Raw genomic sequence first — 22475 nt, 5'->3', positions numbered from 1 at the left:
GAAAAGGGTGAGAACGCGTTGTTGTAAAATTTTGGAAATGGGTTTTCGGGTCGCATATACTCACTTTTTACGACATGTGCCCGATTATATTAGGATGCTTTAGCTCAAGGCGAGCTGCACTTTCCCTATTGAAACGCATTTCAAACAAAGAAATGGTTTTATTAAAGAACTGTTGGACTAACGTGAACTAAGTGGGTTGCATTCAACAGAAACAATAGAAGCAGTAGGCAGAGGCTATAGGAAGTGATAACTGAGTTTTTTTTATTATTATTGCAAATTTCCTCAATCTTTGTAAAATTAAACGGTAATTTAAACAAAAAATTCATTTGCTAGCGTCACTAGAGTCTGCATTCTACCTTTAATCAGAACAAGCTTCATGGTTCGTGATTGCCCAAGAGACCAATTTCTTCCGTTCCTAATCATTTAGAGAGATGTGGCCAAGTTAACAGAGCTCGAGGCAGGTTCACGCAGAAAGCGACGGAATCTCGTTTCACATTTCGCAGGAACTTCGCGTTGAGCGAATGTTGTCGCTGGGAGTTCCGGTTCGCCCAACAGCGCGCCCTACTGGACCGCGTCAACCTGCTGGTCATTGTCTTGGTGGAAGAGGAGGCACTGGATGCCTTTGACGAAGGCCTGCGCCAGTACGTGCGCGAAGCCAACCATCTGCGCTGGGGCGACCCCAACTTCCAGAAGAGGCTGCTGCACTCGCTGCCCAAGAGGGACGCGAGGAGGAAGCTCATAGGCGACAGCCAGGGATCTGCGTCGAACACCGCGATCGACGTTGTTAGCGCCCAAGATGCGGAGCCGTTCTCTCAGAGGACGTATCTCAGACTCGGTGTGCAAGGACAGTGTTTGAACGTCAACTCCGAGAAAATATCACTTTGACTACTTTGAGTAAAAAAATATGTTGCGTATAATAAGGAACAACCAATCTTGCCAAGTCTTCAGGGCTGGTAACTGTGACATTTCTTTCTATTATAGCAGCCTTCAAGTAGAAGCTGAGCAGACGACGCGTGCACCTTGGCCTGTAATAAAGAAAAAATCTAAAGCTATAATTGTCCGTAGGGAAAAAGAATGATAGCGAATAGTTTGCTGGATAAATCATTAGCGACGGCGGACGACTATTAGTAAAAAGCTTTGTGAATGCGGGGCCCTACACTGCTTAGCGTATATGATGCAAGTGCCAGGAAGTCGTCTCCGCTATCTCTCAGCGCGCCTCGGACAGCCGCGGAAGCTCACTAAACTCGGAGATTGTGCCCACGTGCGCGCGCTCTGAGTCATATGCGTCGCTTCCGGCTAGCACTTGTGGCGCGCTACATTGTGTCAGAAACATGTGCTTTGGCGAGATTTTTGTGACGTATCTACTAGCAAATAAAACGTAAAATTTTTCACGAAGGCCGCCGCACATTGATACTAGCACAAACTAGGTCTATTAGGCCAACCAGAATTTCTTTGTGGAAGGTCCTGAAGGTAATAATGTGGAGCTGCTTTGTTCGGTACAGTCTGTGACATGTATTAGGTCAAAAAATTACCGCAACATGATATATACCACTTGAGCGCTCATGCTGGGCTGCCTTCTTATATGCAAGAAAACATCGCCGCAAGATGAATGAACGAATGATGCATGCCAGGCGGCCTCATCCATGCGACGCATTGTTACTGATCTCCTGAGCCTCGTGTCATCACCAGCTTAGCACCGTCTACCAGGGGCATTACGTCATCCAACGCCTCTGTCAACGACTCCCCACAAGCCTTCGATTTCAGTGGGCACAGCGGGCCGAGCAAAGGCATGTGGCCTAACACGCGCTTCCTCTGCTTCGCGTAGGTCGGCGATTATTGCTCCACAATTATGAGCGAATCTCGTTGTCTTTTATTTCTGCTGTGCCCACATCAGTGCATTTTTATTGTTTGTGAAATGTTTAGTGTGTGCAGGCTCAAGCTCTGTGTGGATGCTGAGTTCAATCTCGGTCCATGTACGGGAAACACCAGTACAAAAGATTTATCGAGGCAACAAACAATCAATGGGTTGTGCTATTGCTGTGTTGGTTAAGCAGGGTATCCCAGTTTTTTTTTATTTTACCGCACCTTATTGATAACACGAGCGTTTCCTTAAGACTGTTCTGCTGGGGTCAGTATTTGCTTTTCTTTCCGGTTTACCGACTACCTGATTGACCACCAACTTTTTTCCCGACTTGGCTGATCACATGCCTAAATTCATTCACGATAAAACAGTTCTTGTTGGCGATTTTAATCTGCCTGTATTGGATTGAAATCGTCCTGTTTAGGGTTCTGGCCTTGGCATGCATTACATTCTTGATATTATGTTTCAACATTACCTTCAGCAGGCAGTTACAAAGCTCAGGTGTGTCTAGGGCACTTGCGCTCGCATACTTGACCTGGTCTTTACCACCCAATCGATGGAAAATTTTGGTGTCTAGGTGGCAAACGGCACCTCCGATCCGAATATGTTGTATTGTTCAAGCAGCATCTAAAAGCCCAACAACCCTCCACGTACAAAGTCTGTGTGTGTAAAATACTTTTCGCGTGTCAGGGACAAAAGCGTGCTTGACTAGCTTTACCTATGCCTGAGCGATCTTAAAGAGAGTTAAGCGTGCCTAATATGGGATAAGCTTAAAGAAATCTGCATGTAGTGCATAAAACATTTTATTTCCAATAGAATAAAGAAAGCGGACAATCTCTGGATCACGTGTAAGGTCTTGCATTTAAAACGAATACTGAAGTACTGTATACGATCACGTTTCTGCCGAAGTGCAATAGCCGCTGCACAACTTGCACTTCGTCAGGCTGTGAGCCATTCAGAACATCACTACATTGAACACACGCTGCAGAGCTCTATTCAAAACGCTCCGCAGAAGTTTTGGAGGCACTTGCTTAAGAAAAACAAGTCTGTGCACCAAATAATGCACAATGACGTTTTTGTCACCGATAAAGGAAGCATTGCTGAACAGTTCAATATATAATTCTACAGTGTTTTTTTTTTCGAAATCAAACTCCCAAATACGGCAAACAGCTGCATCGTCTCCTCCCGAACCAAGTATTGTGTCTTCCGCAGGCGTGTTATCCACTGTTGAATCTGAAAACAAAAAGTGTCTCTTGGTCCTACAGGATTCCGAATATGTTCTTGCAGCGTTATAGGCCCTCTTGATCATGGTATTGAGTTTGGACTTCTCAGTTGCATTGAGGCTAAGGTACGGGGCGACATAGGGGATCCTGCTCAAGGCGTTGGCGGTTACCAGGCGTATAAGGTTGCTTTCCTTCATGCCGTGATGTCGATTTCCGATGCGTGCAATGAGGCGAGTGGTTTGGTGTACATGATTATCTAATTGCTTGAGTATCTCCGTGTTTCTGCCCTTTTGTTGGATGCGTAAGCCAAGGATACGAATGCTAGGTACTGTAGGTATGCGTTGCTGGTGCACGCGGAGTTCCATCTCGGGTGGGTGAGGGTCTGGACGTCGACCTCCCCAATTAGGCTTGTACAGAAGGAGCTCCGATTTCTGTGGGGAACACGCCAGGCCGCGCGGTTCTACGTATGCAACGACCTCGTTGATGGTTTGCTGCAGCGTGTCTTGGATGTCTCCGTCGCTGCCCCCGGTGACCCACAGGGTGATATCGTCTGCGTATAGGCTATGCTTGAGGTTGGGGATGCTAGCTAATGCAGGCGGTAGTCCGAGCAAGGCCACGTTAAACAGAAAAGGGGATAGAACCAATCCTTGCGGCGTGCCTTTACTGCCTAAGTGGATAATTGGCGACTGCAACCCTCCGATGGTAATGGTGGCTGTGCGACCTGTAAGAAAATTCTTTACGTAGTTATAGGTTCGGTGTCCAACCTGTCCATCACCACCTCTAACGAGAAACTGCACGCCCTAGGCATTCATAACACCATAGACGAGCTTATTGAATTGCACCGTATTAGCCAATACGAACGACTTGCCCATTCCACCACGGGCAGGCACATTCTAGGCACCCTAGGCATAACCTACACCACCCAATTCGGACCAAAAGTACCCATCCCTCCAAACATTCCTGAACGGCTAGTTATCCCGCCCATACCTCGCAATATGCACCCTGAACACAATCCGGAGCGACGTGCAGAAAGAGCTAAACAACTACAAAGGCGCTACGACCAAGCCGCTGACGTAACCTACGTGGACGCAGCAGACTACCCCAACCAAAACGCCATGGCAGTCGTCACAGCCGCGGGTTCGCAGTACCACCTCTCCGCGGCCGCATCAATATTCGCCACGCAACCCGAAGTAGGAGAAGAAACGGCCATCGCTTTGGCCTACGCGGCTACCAATGCTCACTGCATCATCAGCGACTCAAGAACGGCCATTCGTAACTACGCAAGAGGACTAATAGCACCCCAAGCGCAGAAGATTCTCTCTGGGACTCCTCCCTCAAGGCAACGCCGCGTGCAGATCATCTGGGCCCCTGGTCACTCGGGTCGGGCTGGAAACGAAGCCGCACACGATGCCGCCCGAGCTCTCGCACACCGGGCACATCATCCTTCTCCTGCATCTTCCGATCCCGACCAGCCCTCTGTTCTGCATCGCGGTCACGCGCGAGACCGAATGGTCACGTTCGGAGAAATTCTACTGCACTACCGCAGAGAGCGGTTACGCTAGCCCCCAGCACACAAAACACTAAGTCTCAATCCACCACATGGCGACTCCTTCAGACACGAACTTTTCCGAACGCCGTGCTTTACAACCGCATGTACCCCGATGCATACTCACCACTCTGCAAAGCGTGCAAAGCCCGCGCCGACCTCAATCATATTATTTGGCAATGCCCCAAAGCCTCACCCACCAACACTTCCCGCACTAACACACGCATCATTAGTACGGCCGAGCAGTGGGAGACATTGCTGCTCAGCTTGGACCCAGAGGAGCAGCTCTGGGCCGTCCGGATGGCCGAAGACGCCGCCAGAAAGCAAGAACTGGCCGCCGTCTGAGGAAGGGGGGGATTGGGGGTTAGTCTCCCGACCCCCGCCACCCCTTAACTCCATCAAGGACACAATAAAGTTTTATCTCTCTCTCTCTGCAGCGTTATAGTCAAATGGTATCCAAATTTCTTGCTTTAATTTTCCGTGCAAGGCTATGACTAGCTTAGTTACTCCGCATTGGAGGGTGGCGCGGATTGTGCCACTACTTATGAATGGTACCGCACCATCTGTTCCAAATTTTCGTCCTACCCGCCCTGATTGTTTAATGGCTATTGTGTTGTGCTGCTGAGCAGAGGTCGCGGGATTGAATCCCGGCCATGGCGGCTGCATTTCGATGTGGAAGAAATGCGAAAACACCTGTGTACTTAAATTTCGGTGCATGTTAAAGGAGCCCAGGTGGTCTAAATTTCCGGAGTCCCTCACTACGGCGCGCCTCATAATCAGATCGTGGTTTTGGCACGTAAAACCTCATATTTTCGGTCCGATATCACTTACGTCTTCTTCTAAACTCCGTCGGCACATTGTTGCCACTTCTATAACCACCTTTCTAAGCGACAGAGACATCCTATCTTCATTTCAACACGGATTTAGACATGGACTTTCTAGAGTCACACAACTAACATCTGTAGTTCATCGCTTCGCTGATACTCCAAACAGGTGCGGGCAGATTGACGTTATTGTTCTAGCTTTTAGGAAATCGGTTGACCTGGTTCTATATGCAAAACAAATATGTAAGCTTAAATCTACAGGGCTTCGTTCTTTCGTATTTAACTGGATTTCTGTTTATCTTTCTAACTGCGCGCAGTTCATTAGTATTGACTCTAACTGTTCCAGCTGCCTCCCAGGCATTTCTGGCGTACCGCATGGAAATGTGCTGGGACCATTACTTCTTTAATAAACATTAATGACATTGTTGATATGAGTAGTGAACCAGTGCCGATTAGGCTTTTTGCTGACGATTGTGCATCGTTCAATGAGATAAGGTGTTCTGAAGATCAAGTCATTCTTAATTTAACCGTCAGAACATTCATTCCTGGTACAATCAGTGGGACATGAAACTTAGCAATGACAAAACTTTCTTCATGAAAGTTACCAATAAAAAGAGTAGCGTTTCATTTCCATATAACGTTCTATCTCACCCACTCGGGGAAGTTAATGAATACACATGCCTAGATGTTACTATAACAAATTATCTAAGCTAGAATAAACATACATCAAACATGCGCACGTCAGCATTTAAGAAACTTTGCTTCTTCAGGCACAAAATAAAAGCTGCCCCTACTCGCGCAATACTCTTAGCCTACCCCACAATCATCAGACCGAAACTCGAGCACGGATGCACCGTCTGGAACCCTTTACAAAACATAATTTCGAAGTAATGGAAATGACCCAGCGAAAATTTGTTGAACTTATCTTTAACTAATGCCGCTATACTGACTCTCGCATCACCCTCATGGCTTACATAACACACATACACTGGAAATACGAAGAAAAATTTTAGGATTGAGGTTAATTTTCTTAGTTAAAGATAACAAACGCTCCATGGGAACTGATCAACTTATTAAGTACACCATAACACGCCTAATAAGAAATCATGAAGCGGAATCCCTAACACCGTACTACGCTAGAGTCAATGTATTTAAATTATATTTCTTCCCGCGTACGGTAACTCAATAGAATATACTTCCGACTGATCTACCAACAGTTACTGGTGCCTTTGACAAGATTGCTTATTGACTGTTGCATACTTATTTCCTGTTCCTGCTATGTGTCATTCTCTACATGTTCTGTTTACTGCAACGCAAATTGCTGTGCTTTTTGTTGTCGTTGCTTTTGTTGTCTTTCTGTTTTACCCCTCCTACCAGGACCCATTTAGGGACTGCAGTATGTAGATAAATAAATAAATAAATAAATAAATAAATAAATAAATAAATGCAGAGCCGACTATTGTGCTTACCTGTATCATTATATCCTCTACTCATTTTCCATTGTTTTTAGTTTGGTGATTTGTATTGATTTCATTTGTTAATTAGAGTATTTGTACTTGTATTGGTACATTAAATAACTCCATGTATAAGTGTATCTTTTCACAGAAATGTTTTTTTGCACTCTCCTCTGAATTGCTTCGGCCTTGAGGGTACAATAAATGAAATGAAACGAAATTATCGTTGTTGCCAGTCACCCTTATTTATCTGGCATGTAAGAATTACTCGTTAAATTACCAGTGGTCGCCTAGCCCGCGTGGTTTGTGTCGTGGATAATGTGGATGCGTGTCCGGAAAGCAGAGAAAGGTTCACGAAACAGAAAGGTGTCACGAAAAGCTTATTAAAGGGAGATGCACATGTTACGAAAGCCAATCCGCACCTTATGTGTGGTGATCCCTCTGCCACCTTAGCTAACCGATGGCCAGAGCTTGAAGCCAGAGTGCAAGCGAATTATTCGGTAAATTCAAGCACTGTGACAAATGATATGATAAACATTGAAAGTTTGGGCTTCCGCGGAACTAACTTACGACAACGCGAAATATTTCAGATAATATACGAGAGAACTAGATTGAGTTAACACAAATCGGACGCCGGCGGCATTTTGAATAATCCTGTCGAAGCTGTGCGATGTGGAATACTTTCCAATGTGTTTGGTCATATACAGCAAGCAACGCTACCGAGGGGAAGGAGCCAGCGGCTAACACGTTTTCTTTGTTGTTTGGTGCAAACGCTGAATTTCATCTATTGTTTCCGTGATGTCCACTCTTTTATTATCAGATGAAGGCATTCTGGCTTTAGTGCTAAATGTGGAATAAAAATAACTGGGTCCTCACCACATCTCAAACGCCATCTTTTTTTAAAATAAAAATGGTGCGTGAACTATTTGTTGATTTATTTAGGCAAAGTATGGATAATGGGGCTCACCTCATGAGTTGAATGCAGCCGAAGTAGTTCTTATCCATGGAGCCGAAGGAGGAGGAGAAGTAGGAGGAGGAAGAGGAGGAGTATCGATCTAGCAATGGGCGAACCTGGAATTGCATGTATGCATGTATGAATTACAAAAGCCAAGTCTGCATGGATGGATGAATGCTGTGAGCGTGCCCTTTGAAACGGGACACTTGGTAACGCCACCAAGCTCCTCCTTTTTATTTTGTCTAATGTCTCATCTATATGTTATTTTCAAAGAGGCAAAAAGCTTTCAGCAAAAAATAGCGCTTATTCCGCTTCACAACCACACAGTCCCTCTAAAAGTTTCGGAGCTACCACTGAGACCTTCCGCTGCCGCTGTTTGTGAACTCCTAACATTTCTGCCACCAAACCGCCAATCGCTTTTAATAATGTCTTCTGCGGCCATGTTTACTTTCCGCCTGTTATCCCTTAACCCAAGGACATCAAGGAGGCCACCAGTGCATAAAGAGGCAGCTCGGCCGATATCTTCGCATTTTGATACAGCAGGGTTAGCTTTATCGCAGCAAGGGAATTGTTCCGCCCGAGCACCAGCTATCGAATGCGGTAGGGTCTGAAACCCGGTGCAACTCACCTGCTAACTTAAGCCCCAGTAAAGCCAAGGAATGAACACGGAACGCATTAGCATGTACTTTACCCAAGTGAAGTTTACCCGGCTCAACCATCATTTATTGAGTACCTGCATCGCCTTAGAAGGCATTAAAGCAGGGGGGTACATACATATCTTCATCAGTCGACACTCATTTCAACACACAAAGCCCGGTAAAACGTTTCATTACATTGTATACCAACAATATTTGACGGGAGAGCATTGCAGTCCCTCGTGGTCCTGTAAAAAAATTCATAACGCAAGGTGTCACCCTTAAGAGGAAATTCATAGAGTTTCAAGGCATGGTCTCTTCTACGGGAAATGTATGATGGTAATTTAATATTTTTGTTCCTGTCGATGCCTATTTTAGAATAGTAAACACTGTGAAAAAATTTGAGTCTGAGGCACTTTCTTCTATCCTTTAGATCTTGCCAATGAAGTATGCGCTTGCCTTCGGTAATACTGAGGTTTTTGTCGTAATTACCAAGAACGAATCGAACCGCCCTATCCTGAATTTTTTCCAGCAAATCGACTAACTGACACGTATAAGGATCCCAGCAAATGCAAGCGTACTCAAGCACCGAACGTACCTGTATAAAACACAGCTGTTCTTTCAATTTACTAGGTAATTGGCCAAAATTTCGACGGAGGAAGCCCAACTTTCGTGCCGCCTTCTTTCTTACCTCCTGTACATGCCTGTTCCACCTTAAATCCGAGTAAACCAAACTCCCAAGTATTTACATTCCGTAACCCTGCTTAGAGTAACGCTGTTTAGTTTGTACTCGTATGTCTTGTGTGAATGTTTCCTTGTAAAGGTGATGTTTAAACATTTTGAAACGTTAAGTGACATTTCCCATTTCGCACACCATACTCCAACCTCCAACCTTCAATGTTCCAACCCCGTGTCACACAAATGAAATTTTAGGAGGAGCCGAATAATTTCTCGTCGAAATGTCCAGCTGGAAAAAAATTGGCGCGCGAAACTACAATATTGTCGCAGTACAATGCGGACAGTATACAGGGAGACGTTCAAGAGCCGCAGGACAATTTGTTCAAATACAAAAACAGGCCAGAGCCACGTCTTCTTCGATCTCGCCATTGCCCCCTGACCCACTAGACGAAATCCGTTAATATCCCTATCTTCGTTGTCGCCTGCATAGAATAGACGCACGCGTCATTTGTCCCTCCCTAAGAGAGCATCGTCCCGATGCTAGACCAGATGTGTCACCTGCGGAATTAAGAGTCTCTCGCATAGTTATTCCGTCACATACGGCTTCATGCGGACAACGTGCACAAGTTCAGGACGGTGCGTGCGGCGCCGCGTACCATTGGGACTATCGGGGACAACCTCGTACGTGACGTCACTCAGTCGGCGCAATACTCCATGCGGTCCGAAGTATCGCCTTAACAGCTTCTCGGAGAGGCCTCGTTTTCGTATGGGTGTCCAAACCCACACTCTGTCACCGACGTGATAGATTACTATTCGACGGTGAAGGTCAAAGCGCCCTGCGTCGTAGTCTTGCTGCTGGCAGATCCGCAAGCGCGAGAGTATCCGAGCCTCTTCTGCGCGTTGCGTAAACACAGCGGCGTCCGTATCAGTGTCGTCAAAGTCATGTGGAAGCAAAGCATCCAACATCGTTTGTACATCCTACCCATGAACAAGGTTGAACGGAATCATGCGCGTCGTCTCCTGTTTCGCCATATTATATACAAAGGTGATGTAAGGTAGGATGTCGTCCCAATTTTTATGTTCAACATCCACGTGCATGGAGAGCATGCCTTCAATTGTTTTGTTTAGGCGTTCTGTTACTCCGTTGGTTTGTGGATGGTAGGCGGTTGATTTCCGATGCGCCGTTCCACTTAGCAGCAAGACGTGATCTAAAAGCGCAGCCTTGAATGCGGTTCCTCGGTCTGTTATTACGAGGGTTGGTGCGCCGTGTCCAAACACAATGTGCTCAATGAAAAAGCGCGCCAACTCTTCCACTGTGCTTCTCTGGATTGCCTTTGTTTCAGCGTAACGTGTGAGATAGTCGGTCGCTACTATAACAAAGCGATTCCCGGCAGTAGAAGTAGGAAGGGGACCCAACATATTCATTCCGATTTGGTCAAATAGTCTTCGAAGAACCTGGACGGGTTGCAGGAGGCCGGCTGGTTTCGACGGAGGTGACTTGCGCCTCTGGCAGTCGAGGCAAGTGCGGACGTGATGTTTCACGGTGGTGTTCAGTCTCGGCCAGTAGTACTTCTGCTTCACTCTGGCCAACGTTCTCGTGTAGCCTAAGTGACCAGAAGTCACCTCGTTGTGACAGGCTTGAAGTACTTCCGTGCGAAGAGCTGCAGAAATGACGAGCAGATAGGGGGACCCGGTCGAAGAAAAGTTTCTTTTGTAGAGGGCATTGGCCCGCAAAAAAAACGACAACAGGCCTCTTGCGAAAACTACGTGGTTTCGCAGATCTGCCCTCTAAGTAATTGTCGAGCTCAAGCAACTCAGGGTCTTCCCGTTGTTGTTGGGCGATGGTGGATGTGTCCAGAGCACAAATAAATGCCGAGTCTTCTTTGGGTGCAGCAGACGCCTCTATCGGCGATCGAGACAGGCAGTCAGCATCCGTATGTCGTTTCCCCGACTTGTACTTGACAGTCATGTCAAACTCTTGCAGCCGTAGGCTCCAACGCGCCAGTCGTCCCGAAGGGTCTTTAAGGTTTGTCAACCAACACAGTGAATGGTGGTCGCTGATAACTGTGAAGTGGCGGCCATACAAATATGGGCTAAATTTCATAACAGCCCATACTACGGCGAGGCATTCCTTCTCAGTTGTGGAGTAATTGGCCTCTGGGCGTGAGAGTGTTCTGCTTGCATAGGCAAGTACTCTTTCTGTGCCCTCCTGCCACTGCACAAGAACAGCTCCCAAGCCAACATTGCTGGCATCAGTGTGGAGCAATGTAGGAGCGGTCTCATCAAAGTGACCAAGCACTGGAGGTGTCTGGAGACGTTCCCGCAAGTCAGCGAATGCACCTTGCTCTTCGTCGCCCCATACAAAAGCAACGTCGTCTCTCCTCAGGCGAGTTAACGGCGACGCAATGCGAGCAAAATGCACAATAAACCGCCGGTAATAGGCATAGAGGCCCAGAAAGTGTCTGACAGCCTTTTTATCGGTTGGTACTGGAAACTGTGCTACGGCCGCAATTTTCTCAGGATCTGGGCGAACACCTGCGTGGCTGACGACGTGACCGAGAAACTGTAGTTCCCCGAAGCCAAAGTGGCACTTCTCCGACTTCAGGGTGAGGCCGGCGAACCGGATGGATTGCAGAACCGCTTCAAGCCGTTGGAGGTGTTCTTTAAAAGTTGCGGAGAACACGATGACATCGTCCACGTACGCTAAGCAGGTTTTCCACTTCAGACCCGAAAGCACAGTATCCATGAGGCGTTGGAATGTAGCAGGGGCAGAGCACAAGCCGAAAGGTACCGGTACCGTCGCTCTGTGCTAAAATTGGTTAGTAACAAGTTAGTGCACCCGTCGGTGACATTTACGATTCCTCGTGCGACCGAGATACCGTGAGTAAGCAGTAACGTGGTTACGTGGCCACTCCCTCGCAATGAAATGGTGTGTCCCATGCTACCGTAACAAGGGTGCATGACGGAGGTGGGATGACGACGTCGTCTTCTGCTAAACGAAAGGAGTTGCATTGCGGCGATAAGCAATGGACTAAACCAGGGCTCTTATAAAACGTGACCATGCGGTCCGGAATGTTAATTACCCCACCGTATTCATTAAGAAATCCATTTTAATAATCAAATCCTTACAGCACACAGAAAGAACGATGAAGGTGGCCACAAAAGAAGAATATCGGATGGTAATTCTAGCAGTACATCTTCCAATAGGCATCAGTAATTGCCCGCCTGCCGTCCTTATGTGGGGTCCCATCCACGGCATCTTTACTTTCTTCAGACGGAGGACGAGTTCCTGACTCATTATAGAGAAGTCGGCACCAGTGCCGACTAACGCTGTCACTGGCTGTCCATCCACCAAAACATCAATGTCGGCGCTCGCAATTTCTTCGGTGTCGGGGCTTATCGGCTTCACGTCGTTCTGCGGCGCGAGTATCAGGGGCTTTTTATTGTCTTGTGGTGGGCCTGCAACCTTACCCCCAGACGTCGCCGCCTTCAGTTTCCCCGGCGTGGGCTGGACGACCTTCGTCCTCGGAGGTCAGCAAAAGTACGTCCAGCAGGGGAAGGCATCTGACGTGGAGGGGTTGGAGAGCGCGACCGACGGCCGAAATCGGACTGAACATGCGGAACAGATTCGGCATTTGGGTGCGCTATTGGAGGTCCCTGAAAAGCAGTTTCGTCGTGGCGTAGCATGGAGTTGTCAGTTGTCACCATAGGACCACGGACGAAAAGGTCGCAATGATGTGTCGCGATGCCAGCAATGACGCGAAATGTGGCCGACGCCTCCGCAGTGAAAACAGAGTGGGCGCCTATCGACGGTGTGCCATGCGTCGGTTCTCCGAAATTGCGGCCGTCCCGTCTGCGGCTGGTGGTATGACTGTAGCTGCGTGACGGGTGCGCGCCTCGAAGCCTCCTCTTGCGGCGGCGACCAAGGAGCGACTGTCGGGGGCTGGTGGTACGGCGGTGTGGTTGTAACGGGTGGTGGACATCGGACAGCGGCTGCGTAGGTCCTGGGAGGCTGGTGATCTTGAAGATCGGCTGCCGGTAACAACTGCCTGATTTCTTCACGCACCACTCCGGCGATTGACGGTACGGGTCAATCCACTGTCGGTGTCAGAATCTTTTGAATTTCTTCTCTGACGAGTTCTCTGATCAATTCCCGCAAGGGGTTCTGATAATCGCCAGTAACTGCAGCGGCATTGAGTGCGGTGCTGGTGGACAGTCGATCGTACTGTCTGCATCTCTGATGAAGGGCCCGCTCAATAGCCGTAGCCTCTTTGATAAAGTCAGCGACGGTGACTGGTGGATTCCGCACAAGTCCCGTGAACAACTGCTCTATCACACCTGGCATGAGGTAGCGCAACTTTCTTTCGTCAGCCATGTTCGGGTCGGCCCTACGAAAGAGGCGGACCATGTCCTCGGCGAACATTGTTACCGACACATTAGGTTGTTGTACGCGTAGCTCCATCATCTGCTGGGCACGATCGCGTCGGTCGGCAGTGGCAAAAGTATCTGTGATTTTCTGACGAAAGTCATTCCATGTCGTTAGGCTAGTTTCGTGGTTTTCGTTCCAAGTACGGCCGCTGTCGTCAAGGGCGAAATAGACGTGAGAGAGCTTTTGCTCCTCAGTCCACTGATAATTCTGTGCAACGCGTTCATATTTGTCAAGCCAGTCTTCAATGTCTTCGAAGACTGCTCCGCGATAGCGATAGGGAACCAGAGGATGCAGAACGGTTACTTGCTGTGGACTGGAAAACCGGCTGCTTTGGGGTGCTTGCGTTGGGCTGGTTTCGGCCATTGCGAGATGTGTGGAGTTCCTGGACAGGGGTGGTTGAAAGGAGGAGAACTCCGGGACAAGGCCTTGCAGTCGACGACTAAAGCGATGCACGGGTGTTGAAACTGGTGATACCGCGTCCGGGTTAGAGGAAGGACTCCCAGAAGGACTCCCGAGCATCAGGCGCGGTCAGTATTTCGCACTTCCACCAGTGTCGCAGTACAACGCGGACAGTAGACAGGGAGACGTTCAAGAGCCGCAGGACAACTTGTTCAAATACAAAAACAGGCCAGAGCCACGTCTGTTTCGATCTCGGAGAATTCCCCTCATCCACTAGACGAAATCCGTTAATGTCCCTATCTTCGTTGTCGTCTCCATAGAAGAATAGACGCACGCGTCATTATGATGCATGCTGTCGTCGGAGACGGCGTATTAATTGTGCCCACCTGGAAATGTTTTAACGTGCGTCCAATGCACGGTACGTAGGCGTCGGCCCGTTTTGCGCAATCGAAATTCAGCCGCTGCGACCACGAGTTTATCCCGCGGCCTCGGGCTTAGGAACGCAATCTAAGAACGTAACTAAGAAAAGGTCTGCCTAAGGAGAGGGCAGTTGAGTTCTGTTTTATAAAACAAACATCTTTTTTTTTTTAAATAAAGCCAGCACAGCATTACATCTGGTCTATCGATCATGGCACAGTTACTTATCAATAATTGAAATATTGACAACTCTGGAGTGATGTGGGCAAGTCGCTGTAAATTTTCTGATGTTGGATAGAGCCTTGGACCGGGAGCACAATAAAAGATGCTGATAAATCTGTACAGCATTTACTCAAGGACCAAATCTGGAGTTGCCTTGACTCGCAGTTGTCGCTTCGGAAGCAGTTCATATGCAAATGCGCTTTAAATTCTTCATTCGTTCCAGTGTTTTCCTGGATTTCAAAAGGCTGCCTACTTGGGCCACTTGTTTTTTATAATTACCATGCAAAATTTCTGATGGCTGTTACGTACAGCCTCGCTTATGTCTCATGGCTGTATTGTGCACTCATACATCCATTTCACGGATAGGCAAACAATTTTATGCCTGTATTTGGTAGCAATAAACTGCTAGTGCCGCTCGTGAAAAGTAACTTTAAACATTGCGATAGGTGAGCACATGGTAATTACGGAGTAGAAAAGTAGAAGAAGGCGCCTGAAAAGAAGGCTTGCAAGATAAACAAAAAGTTGACAGTTGACCAGTATGCTCTCCATGTAGGCTTCCTCAAACCACCGTGATTGGGACAGCACCTTGCCTTACGTGACATTTGCCTACAACTCGCCATGCCATGACACCGCCGGCTTTTCCCTGTTTTCTCTCTTGTTTGGCCGCAATTCCACATTGCCATTCGAGACTCTTTTACCATAATCTATGCACCCTGTTACAGACTACGCTCGCGGTGCAGCTTCGCGGGCTCCAACGGCTCTCCAGATTGCGAGGGATTGTCTTTTCGCCTGCCAGCTGTCCCAGAAGGCCCGCTACGATCGCCATCACGCAGCCGTTAATTACTATCCAGGCTATTTGCCCTTCTCTGGACGCCATGCCGCCACGTTGGCTTGTCGTTCAACCTTCTTTCCCGCAACTCCGGGAATTACAGGGTTCTACGCCAGATCACTGACGTCACGTACAAGGTCACTCCCTTAGATTGGCGATCATCTTCCACGTCCGCCACTGATATCTTGCCCGTCGCCCGGCGGAAGCATTATGTTGCCGGACACGATCCTACTGCTTCTTAAGCGCCCAGACGGCGCCCTCGCCCACAGGGCTTCTATGTTACACGTTATTCCCGCGCACTGCATCATGCATCCTGCCGAGCGTGGAAGAATGCGTCAGAAAGACGGTGAAGACGACGACCAGAGATGCGCTCGTGTTGTTGTCCAGCAATCTAGCCTGCAGCCGTCTCTCTCTGTATATACCTTGTAAATACAATTTCCTGTCCCTTTTGGCTACTCTCATCCCCGTGGCAATATTGGCACTTTATAGATTCTCAAGCACTAATATATCACTATTACTTGACTTAACATTGGCCCTTAGTGTCCCTTTAAGAGCTTGAAGATTGGCGCAAGGGCTCACTCTGGATATGTTATCAACTGCAGGGATGCAGCTGTATCCGGCCACAACTTCCCTGGCATCCACCGGATGTCCTTCCTTTCAACTTGTCAGCGTTGATATCAGCGTTGCCACTTTCATTGTTCTCCCAACCGAATGGGCATTCGTGATGAGGGCTCTTCGTTCGGCGGGCGCCGCTGTGTCTTTTTAGTGCCAGATAGCAGAATCCATCCAACAAGAAATACCCTGCGACGTCCTCGAAGATTTCAATCGTAATAAGTGATTGGGAGCTCGGCATGTTCAAACCAACGAAGTGCCACGTCTGTGTGCTTCTGAAGCCACCGAATAGCTCTATTCCTTATGGCGAGGTGCATTTTCTGCGCTTTTCCTAAAATGTAAAATAAGAGTTGCGTCACGCCCGCGACACTGAAAACTTCAGCAAGGGGCATTAGTGCCGTAACACGACGTCTTCATCAAAAGGACCAGGCGACCTTAGTAAATTGATGAGGTTTATTTCCGCACAAGCCGCGATAGCTGGGCAGGTTTATGTTGGCAATCTGGCAGCGCCAATTAGTGATGCTGTTTTCCAAGAAGTTTAATCGATGTGTACAACTGGTGCTCTGTTCGTCGCTTTGCTGGAGTTAGCTGTGCCGAAACCATGTCCACCTACTGTGCCACGAAGAAGCGGTGAGCGCTATTCATTATCATGTGAAACGTATTCTGCGACGAGTTAAACGGAAAGTGTTATGGAAATGTATCCGGGGTCCACAACAGATTCATGCCATGAGCGAAAGCTGTGCTTAGTATTTACATTGGCATTCGCAATATATTTAGCAGAGGCCTTTAGTCACAACGAAGCTAAAACCCCATGCCCTGCCCTAACCCGATGTTTGTGCTCATGGACTAGAAACGGCCCCAAAGTCAAATGTAACGCCAGATTCGTAGGTAACGAATTAAATGCCGACATGCAAAAGCTACAGGGAGTCTACATCAACAAGCTCACCTTGTCGAACTTCAATATCACAGAGTTGCAAGCCTCGTGGTTTGCCAACAGCTCAATTTTATCGCTACGCATATTTAATTGCAGTCTACACGACATCGGGGAAGCAGCCGCACGTGCTATGACGACCTTGTCATCTATGCGGCTGTATTATAATGAACTGCAAAGTGTTCCCCTTGGTTTGACCGCTGCAAAGCGTCTTCAAAGGCTCCTCATACAGAATAATCCCATCAAGCATCTTCAAGGAATGCTTACGTTTTCAAAACTGTGGTTACTGGATCTCAGCTTCAACAAAATAGAGACAATCGACGAGGAATATCTGTACGGCTTACCCGAACTTCTCCATGTGTCTTTGTCACACAATAATATACACAAGTTACCGCCAAACCTTTTCATGAAAACAAGATTGCTGAAGGGAGTGGAACTTCAAGTTAACCGCATTTCTTCTATGGAAGGAGCGTTCAATGACCTGCCCCAATTAGAGGTGAGCCACAAGTCTCATATAAGCTTTTATAGCTCATAAATGATTCGCGCACTAGCAAAAGGCAGGTTTTAAAGTATTATTGTAGCTGAACAATAAGGAAGTCGTGTAGAGTGGCAAAAAGATTTTACAAAGCACGGGATCTGATAAAAAGCTTAATATGTCCCGAGCCTCACAATGCCGCACCGTATTCTGACTTCCAGATTCTGCTAGTAAGTGCGGTTCTGTGGGATTCCATAAAATGCTGCTCCGACATTCAACTTTTTTTTGGATCCCGTGGTCCGTAAGCTTTTGTTGTTGACCAAGTCAGGCGCTCGTACATAAGTGCGGGCAGACGCAAGACGTTATACATGAGCTTCAAAATTGTTTCTTCATAAAATAGGCCCTACTGTTTGTACCACCAAATTTCGCAGGAATATTTTCGTGGGACACACGCTAAGTCCTTCCCGCGTGTAGATTAGCCTACTTCATGCATGAAACATAATATGATAAGGCGAAAATCGTTTCAAAACTTGTTCCTGCAGGAAGCTAACAGTATGAGCTAATTCGTGCCAAGAATATATATCAGTGGCCTGTAATTTTAAGGAGAACAAAGAAAGCGTTCAAGTGCACAAAATCATGGGCGGAATAGAAAAATATTACGGCAGAATCCATCTCACGATGACTCTCAATGGTAATGCAATTAGCATCGAGCAATGTAGTCATGCGCAATGCTGCTGGAGCCACATTTATTTAATATCTGTAATGTCTTTTCTGAGGCTTTCCTTGCTTCGGATACACAGTCACGTTACTATATATATGACAAAAACTATTAAGAATCGACACCTTGACTGAGAGTGCGTCTTCGGCATCGTAGGCCTCACCTTCTGCAGAAGCGGCAAACCCACTACACAGCCAAGTGTTACGCTCGAGTCATCACTCCCTTCCAGAAAGCATCGTCTCGATGATTCACGTGCGAAACAGAGGGAAAAAAACAAAGCACTTACACGGCAGCAGTGATAAAGTTTGCGAGGAGGAAACTGTCACACAAGCAGCATGAAAGCAAGCGGAAGTGAGAATGGCCTCGTCAATGTGAGTGATACGGCTTCTTTCCTGGAAACACGGACATCCGTAGGCTGCAGGCGACGGAATCGCCGACTCGTTTCTTCAAGGAGAAAATCATAGTGCACCTCGCTGAGGCGGCGGAGGATTCTGTAGGGGCCGGAGTAGCGGCGCAGTAACATTACCGACCGGCCGGTTTAGCGAATCAGCGTCCATATCCAAATTTGATCACCGGGTTCGTAGAGTACGTCGCGACGGCGAGCGTTATACCTCTGGGAGTCTATGGATTGCCGATTCTCCATTCGCTCACGTGCAAGCTTGCGAGCTGTGTCTGCAAGCCGGATAAATTCTTCCGCGTCAATGGTAATGCCTTATTGTTCGGGGAGGAGCATTACGTTCACCATGGTGGTTGACTCACGGCCGTGGAGCAAAGAGGAAGGAGTGAACCCCGTAGTTTCTTGAGCAGCAGTGTTGCATACGAGTGTAAGGCAAGGCAAAACATCATCCCAGTTATTGTATTCTCTGTCGGCATACATGGAAGCATGTCAGCGATTGTGGTATTTAACGTCTCTGTAAGACCGTTGTACTTGGCCACAACCTCCTATATGAACAAAACAATCAAACCCCGGCCCTCAGTCCCCAGCAGCTGTGAAGCAACTGACCGCGGTGGCGGTCAGACCTGCGACGCAGCAGAGGGTGCTAAAAATCACTGGCCCCGGACAGGCCGCCATGGGAATATGAACCTGGCAACGTTTAACGCTAGAACGTTATCTAGTGAGGCGAGTCTAGCAGTGCTATTGGAGGAATTAGAGGGTAGTAAGTGGGATATAATAGGTCTCAGTGAGGTTAGGAGGACAAAAGAAGCATATACAGTGCTAAAAAGCGGGCACGTCCTGTGCTACCGGGGCTTAGCGGAGAGAAGAGAACTAGGAGTCGGGTTCCTGATTAATAAGAATGTAGCTGGTAACATACAGGAATTCTATAGCATTAACAAGAGGGTGGCTGGTCTTGTGAAACCTAATAAGAGGTACAAAATGAAGATTGTACAGGTCTACTCCCCTACATCCAGACATGACGACCAGGAAGTCGAAAGCTTCTATGAAGGCGTGGAATCGGCGATGAGTAGAGTGAAAACTAAGTACACTGTACTAATGGGCGACTTTAATGCCAAGGCAGGCAAGAAGCAGACTGCAGACAAGGCAGTGGGGGAATATGGCATAGGCACTAGGAATATCAGGGGAGAGTTATTAGTAGAGTTTGCGGAACCTAATAATATGAGGATAATGAATACCTTCTTCCGCAAGCGGGATAGCCGAAAGTGGACGTGGAGGAGCCCGAACGGCGAGACTAGAAATGAAATAGACTTCATACCCTGCGCGAACCCTGGCATCATAGAAGATGTGGACGTGCTCGGCAATTTGCGCTGCAGTGACCACAGGATGGTAAGAACTCGAATTAGCCTAGACCTGAGAAGGGAACGGAAGAAACTGGTACATAAGAAGCCGATCGATAAGTTAGCGGTAAGAGGGAAAATAGAGGAATTCCAGATCAAGCTACAGAACAGGTATTCGGCTTTAACTCAAGAAGAGGACCGTAGTGTTGAAGCAATGAACGACAATCTTGCTGGCATCATTAAGGAGTGTGCAATGGAAGTCGGTGGTCACTCCGTTAGGCAGGATACCAGTAAACTATCACAGGAGACGAAAGATCTTATCAAGAAACGCAAATGTATGGAAGCCTCTAACCCTACAGCTAGAATAGAACTGGCAGAACTTTCGAAGTTAATCAACAAGCGTATGACAGCTGACATAAGGAAGTATACTATGGATAGAATTGAACATGCTCTCAGGAACGGAGGAAGCCTAATAACAGTGGAGAAGAAACTGGGAATTGGCAAGAATCAGATGTATGCGTTAAGAGACAAAGCCGGCAATATCATTACTAATATGGATGAGATAGTTCAAGTGGCTGAGGAGTTCTATAGAGATTTATACAGTGCCAGTGGCACCCACGACGATAATGGAAGAGAAAATAGTCTAGAGGAATTCGAAATCCCACAGGTAACGCCGGAAGAAGTAAAGAAAGCCTTGGGAGATATGCAAAGGGGGAAGGCAGCTGGGTAGGATCAGGTAACAGCAGATTTGTTGAAGGATGGTGGGCAGATTGTTCTAGAGAAACTGGCCACCTTGTATACGCAATGCCTCATAACGTCGAGCGTACCGGAGTCTTGGAAAAACGCTAACATAATCCTAATCCATAAGAAAGGGGACGCCAAAGATTTGAAAAATTATAGACCGATCAGCTTGCTGTCTGTTGCCTACAAAGTATTTACTAAGGTAGTCGCAAATAGAATCAGGAACACCTTAGACTTCTGTCAACCAAAGGACCAGGCAGGATTCAGTAAAGGCTACTCAACAATAGACCATATTCACACTATCAATCAGGTTATGGAGAAATGTGCGGAATATAACCAACCCTTATATATAGCTTTCATTCATTACGAGAAAGCATTTGATTCTGTCGAAACTTCAGCAGTCATGGAGGCAATACGGAATCAGGGTGTAGACGAGCAGTATGTAAAAATACTGAAAGATATCTATAGCGGCTCCACAGCCACGGTAGCCCTCCATAAAGAAAGCAACAAAATTCCAATAAAGAAAGGCGTCAGGCAGGGAGATACGATCTCTCCAATGTTATTCACAGCGTGTTCACAGGAGGTATTCAGAGACATGGATTGGGAAGAAATCGGGATAAAAGTTAATGGAGAATACTTTAGTAACTTGCGATTCGCTGATGATATTGCCTTGCTTAGTAACTCCGGGGACCAACTGCAATGCATGCTCACTGACCTCGAGAGGCAAAGCAGAAGAGTGGGTCTAAAAATTAATAGGCAGAAAAGTAAAGTAATGTTTAACAGTCTCGGAAGAGAACAGCAATTTACAATAGGCAGCGATGCACTGGAAGTCGTAAGGGTATACATCTACTTAGGGCAGGTAGTGACTTCGGATCCGGATCATGAGAAGGAAATAATCAGAAGAATAAGAATGGGCTGGGGTGCGTTTGGCAGGCATTCTCAGATCATGAGAATTATCATTATCCCTCAAGAGAAAAGTGTATAATAGCGGTGTCTTACCAGTACTCACCTGGAGAAACTGGAGGCTTGGAGAAACCGGAGAAACCTGGAGGCTTACGAAAAGGGTTCTACTGAAATTGAAGACTGCGCAACGAGCTATGGAAAGGACAATGATAGGTGTAACGTTAAGGGATAAGAAAAGAGCAGATTGGGTCAGGGAACAAACACGAGTTAATGACGTCTTAGTTGAAATCAAGAAAAAGAAATGGGCATGGGCAGCACTTGTGATGAGGAGGGAAGATAACCGATGGTCATTAAGGGTTACGTACTGGATTCCAAGGGAAGGGAAGTGTAGCAGGGGGTGGCAGAAAGTTAGGTGGGCGGATGAGATTAAGAAGTTTGCAGGAACGGCATGGCCACAATTAGTACATGACCGGGGTTGTTGGAGAAATATGGGAGAGGCGTTTGCCCTGCAGTGGGCATAACCAGGCTGATGATGATGATGAAGACCGTTCGTCTCAGGATAGTATACAGTGGCGCGGCGACGAGCTGTACCACAAAGCATCAAACCATAATGCATTATCTGTGTTGTGAAAGCTGTACCATGATCTGTAATGACCACTTCTGATGCACCATAGCAGAGGACTATGTTGTGGATGGAAAAGTGCGCAATGTCACTGGTAGCGGCTCGCAGGAAGGCTGTAGTTTCGCAATATCGCGTCAGGTAATCAGTCGCAACCACGATAAGGCGGTTGCCCGCAAACGACTTAGGGAATGAGCCGAGCAAGACCATGCCGATTTGTTGAGATGGTTGTGTTGGCGGTGAAACAGACTTTAGCAAATCTGCTGGGCT

General features: G+C 47.4%; 1 long non-coding RNA gene across 1 annotated transcript in view; it reads right to left on the bottom strand.

The window, feature by feature from the left end:
- Positions 1-7918: 7918 nt before the first annotated feature.
- Positions 7919-22475, bottom strand: part of LOC135916755 (uncharacterized) — a 218629-nt gene continuing 204072 nt past the window's right edge. The window contains exon 5 of the long non-coding RNA XR_011507472.1: positions 7919-7979. This is a non-coding gene — a long non-coding RNA (uncharacterized lncRNA). The remainder of the gene's footprint in view (positions 7980-22475) is intronic.

The sequence above is a fragment of the Dermacentor albipictus genome, chromosome 7, assembly GCF_038994185.2.
Source record: "Dermacentor albipictus isolate Rhodes 1998 colony chromosome 7, USDA_Dalb.pri_finalv2, whole genome shotgun sequence".
Lineage (NCBI taxonomy): Eukaryota > Metazoa > Arthropoda > Arachnida > Ixodida > Ixodidae > Dermacentor > Dermacentor albipictus.
The sequence above is the reverse complement of the archived record's forward strand: the minus strand, read 5'-3'. Positions and strand labels throughout refer to the sequence as shown.